The sequence below is a fragment of the Chrysochloris asiatica genome, unplaced genomic scaffold (assembly GCF_000296735.1).
Source record: "Chrysochloris asiatica unplaced genomic scaffold, ChrAsi1.0 scaffold00201, whole genome shotgun sequence".
NCBI lineage: Eukaryota > Metazoa > Chordata > Mammalia > Afrosoricida > Chrysochloridae > Chrysochloris > Chrysochloris asiatica.
The window spans coordinates 4,932,922-4,937,729 of record NW_006408719.1 but is presented as its reverse complement, the minus strand read 5'-3'; the positions used below and the strand labels follow the sequence as shown (position 1 = coordinate 4,937,729).

Here is a 4,808-nt window from a genome sequence, read left to right as displayed (position 1 = left end):
TGAACCACCAACCTTGCAGTTCAAATGACTTTGCAGTCTCACACATTAGCGCACAGCACCAAACTCGGACTCCACCAGCAATGGAGGAGAGTCCTTATCTCTCAACTCCCTCACCAACATTTTTTTTTTTGCATACTTTAATTTCAGAACAAAATAAACAATAAAAAAACACAATACACAACATCTAACCCCACTCCCAAATAAGGGAGAGGTAACAGGGCCTGAGGGCCTTATATCCAGCCTTATTACACACAAGACTCAGGAGAAAAAATAACCACTAGTTTTTCAGCAGAAGGAGCCAGGTGGGAGAGGGCCACTCAAGGCTTTTGTGGAAACCACAGGGTAACTACAGAGGACACAAGTTTTGAAGGTAGAAACGACTAATCTACTTCTTCCATGCGAGATGCATCCTCATCACCCTCAAGGGGGGAATCTCATCAGGAACAGCAGTACTGGGTTCCTCAGCTGTCACTTCATCTTCATCAATGCCTAAACCCAGCTTGATCATGTGGTAGATACGGTTAGAGTGGGTCTGGGGATCCTCAAGGGAGAAGCCAGAAGAGAGCAGTGCAGTTTCAAAGAGCAGAACCACTAGGTCCTTGACAGCTTTGTCATTCTTGTCTGTTTCAGCCTTGTGCCTCAGTGTCTCCACAATGGGGTGATCTGGGTTGATCTCCAGGTGCTTTTTGGCCATCATGTAGCCCATTGTAGAGTTGTCTAGCAGTGCCTGGGCTTTCATGATCCGTTCCATATTGGCCGTCTAGCCATATGTGCTAGTCACAATGCAACAGGGTAAAGACACAAGTCTATTGGAGATTGTTACCTTCTCAACCTTCTTATCCAAGGTTTCTTTCATGAGCTTGCAGAGGTTCTCAAATTTGGCCTTGCCCTCTTCCATTTTCTTTTTCTCTTCTTCATCCTCTGGGAGTTCTAGGCCTTCCTTGGTAACTGAGACCAAGCTCTTCCCATCAAATTCCTTGAGCTGCTGCACACAGTACTCTTCTATAGGCTCAGTCATAGAAACTAGCTCAAAGCCCCGCTTTCGTACTCACTCCACAAATGCAGAATTGGCTACCTGCTCTTTGCTTTCACCAGTGATATAATAGATGGACTTCTGGGTTTCCTTCATGCGAGAAAAATATTCAGAGAGAGAAGTCATTTCATCTCCAGACTGTGAAGTGTGATAGTACAGCAGCTCAGAAAGGTGTCGCCGGTTAGTAGAGTTCTCATGGATTCCAAGCTTTAAATTCTTAGAGAATGCCTCATAGAATTTCTTATAGTTCTCCTTGTCTTCTGCCAACTCAGAGAAGAGCTCAAGGCACTTCTTCACAATGTTTTTGTGGATAACCTTCAAGATTTTGCTCTGCTGGAGCATTTCCCAGGAAATGTTGAGGGGCAGGTCCTCGGAGTCCACCACACCTCGGATGAAGTTGAGATATTCTGGTATTAACTCATCACAGCTGTCCATGATGAACACACGACGGACCTAAAGTTTAATGTTGTTCTTTTTCTTCTTATTCTCAAAGAGGTCAAAGGGAGCACGGCGGGGAATGAACAGCAATACTCTGAATTCCAACTGACCTTCTACTGAGAAGTGCTTCACTGCCAAGTGGTCTTTGCAGTCATTTGTAAGGCTCTTATAGAACTCCCCATATTCCTCCTGGGTGATGTCATCAGGATTTCTGGTCCAAATGGGCTTGGTCTTGTTCAGTTCTTCACGGTCAATGTATTTCTCGTTAATTTTCTTGGTCTTCTTTTTCATGTCCTTACCACTATCATCTTCCTCATCTGAGCCCACATCGTTAATCTCAGACTTCTCTTCTTTATCCTTATCTTCTTCTTTCTCACCTTTCTCTTTCTCTGCCTCATCATCACTGATTTCCTTTTCTTGTTCCTTCTCCAGATAGAGGGTGATGGGATAGCCTATGAACTGTGAGTGCTTCTGTACACTTCTTTCACTCGCCTCTCCTCTAGGTACGCTGTCTGGTCTTCTTTAAGGTGCAGAATCACTTTGGTACCCCAACCAATAGGTTCGCCATGGTCAGCACGAACAGTAAAGGAACCTCCAACAGAAGACTCCCATGCATACTGTTCATCATCATTATGCTTTGTGATCACAACCACTTTATCTGCCACCAAATAGGCAGAATAAAAGCCAACACCAAATTGCCCAATCATAGAAATGTCTGTACCAGCCTGCAGAGCCTCCATAAATGCTTTGGTGCCAGACTTGGCAATGGTTCCCAGATTATTTATGAGATCAGCCTTGGTCATGCCAATGCCAGTATCCACTAGAGTAAGAGTACGATCCTGGGGGTTGGGGATGATGTCAATTTTCAGCTCCTTACCACTATCTAACTTGGAAGGATCTGTTAAGCTCTCATAGCTAATCTTATTCAAGGCATCAGAAGCATTTGAGATCAACTCCCGTAGAAAAATTTCCTTGTTGGAATAGAAGGTATTGATGATGAGTGACATAAGTTGGGCAATCTCTGCCAAGAAGGCAAAGGTCTCCACCTCCTCCTCTCCATGGTGCACTTCCTCTGGCATCTTGAAGGGGAAGGGCTGCAAGTCCTTTATTTTTTTTTTAACTTTGCTGCTAAGGCTTATATAAGATGCTGTCTAATTGTTTTTTATTTATATATATATATTTGCATCAATGCAGAAAGCATCAAAAGAAGATGGAGGCATTCACAGAGTCACTGTACCAAAAGGAATGGTTGATGTTCAAGCATTTCAAGAGGTAGCATACGAACAAGAGCCAATGATACTGAAGGAATTGACAAAGAACAAGGCACCAGGATTTGATGGAATAAAAAATGAAATCTTTCAAGAGAATGAGGCAGCACAAGAGGCACACAGTCATCTATGCTAAGAAATTTGGAAGACAACTATCTGACTGACTGATTGGAAGAGATCCATATTTGTGCCTGTTCCAAAGACAGGTGACCCAATGGAATATGGAATCTTTTTGATATCCCATGTGAGTAAAATTTTGCTGAAGGTAATTCAGAAACAGCTACAATCATACATTGACAGAGAACTTCCAGATGTTCAAGCTGGATTCAGAAGAGGCTGTGGAGTGAGGGATATCATTGCTAATGTCCCATGGATCTTGACTGAAAACAGAGAATATCAGAAAGATGTTTACCTGTGTTTCATTGACGAAGTAAAGGCTTTCAATTGTGTGGATCATGACAAGCTATGGAGAATATTGAGAAGTGAGAGTATTCCAGAACATTTAATTGTACACATGAGGAACCTGTACATGGACCAAGAGGAAGTTGTTCAAACAAAACTTGAAAACACTGAACGGTTTAAAATTAAGAAAGGTGTGTAACAAGGTTGTATTATTTGATCATACTTATAACAAATACTCTGTAAAGCTGGGTTATATGAAGAAAAATGTGGCATTAGGATTGAAGGAAGACTCATTAACAACCTGTGATATGCAGATGATACAACCTTGCTTGCTGAAGGTGAAGAAGATTTAAAATATTTACTGAAGAAGACCAAAGAGCATAGCCTTCAGTATTGATTGCATCTCAATGTAAAGAAAACAAAAATATTCAACACTGGACCAATAAAGAATATTTTTATCAATGGAGAAAAGATTGAAGTTGTCAAGGACATCATTCTTCTTGGATCAACTATCAACACTCATGGAAGCAGCAGTTACGAAATCAACCGAAGTATTGCATTAGGCAAATCTGTTGCACAAGACCTTATTAAAGTGTTTAAAAGCAAAGTTATCAGTTTGAGGAATAAGGTGTGCCTGACCCAAGCCATGGTATTTTCAATAAAATGTTATGCGTATGAAAGATGGACAGTGAATGAAGAAGACCAAGACCATAGAAGAATTGACGCTTTTGAGTTTTGGTTTTGGAGGAGAATATTGAGAGTGCCATGGGTTGCCAAAAGAAAGAACAGATCTGTGTTGGAAAAAGTGTAGCCAGGGTGCTCCTTGGAGGCCAGGATGGCCAAACTTCATCTCTCATACTTAGGACATGTTGTCAGGAGGAACCAGTCGCTGGAGAAGGTATCATGTTTGGTAAGATGGAGGGTCAGAGAAAAAGAACCCCAGTGCAATGGATTGACAAAGTGTCAGAATCAAAGGGCTCAAGCGTGGCAATAGTAGTGAGGTTGGCCCAGGATAGGGCAGTGGCGGAAGCCATGCCATCAAGGAATGGAAAGGTGAGATACCCTAAGCATGAAAAGCTCATTGTTTAGCAAAGCGACAATGAGTGTCTCCTTGGTTGGCAAATCCCCGAGGGGAACCTCATGCTTTAGGCCTTGCAGTTCTTGTTTTTTCCTTTTGTGCATGGCTCAATTTTGAACTTATTATAAGAAGTTCTTTAATAATTTTCTATGTATTCACTTGATAATTTGCTATAATCATAGTAAAAAATTAAAATTACATTTAGAAACTCTCACACAAAATTTAATCATGTAAAGTTATAATAGTTGCTTTTTACATCAACAATAAGTCTCACCATTAGGAAAAGCCACATCAGCTAAAAGCTTTTCAAGCTTAAGATTACATCATGCTTAGTAGACACTGAGGCATCTAAAAGAAACAATCTTACAATCAACATCCTGCTCATTAAGTAGAGCAAGAGACACTGAGGCACCAGAAGATAGCAAGGAGCCAATCAAGAGCTGTGGGAACACATAGAAATGTGGGTAGAAATTTAACTAAGAGGTTTTGGAAAATTGTTAGTATAGGGGAATTGCTGCTTTGTTTTTGACTATGAAACTTTAGGTACTTTTATATTCTTATTCTTAAATCCATTATAAGTATAAAGAGT

At 41.0% G+C, this 4,808-nt stretch overlaps 1 pseudogene; it reads right to left on the bottom strand.

Annotated features, from left to right (window-relative positions):
* Positions 1-380: 380 nt before the first annotated feature.
* On the bottom strand, positions 381-2,550 carry LOC102817578 (annotated as a pseudogene).
* Positions 2,551-4,808: the final 2,258 nt, after the last annotated feature.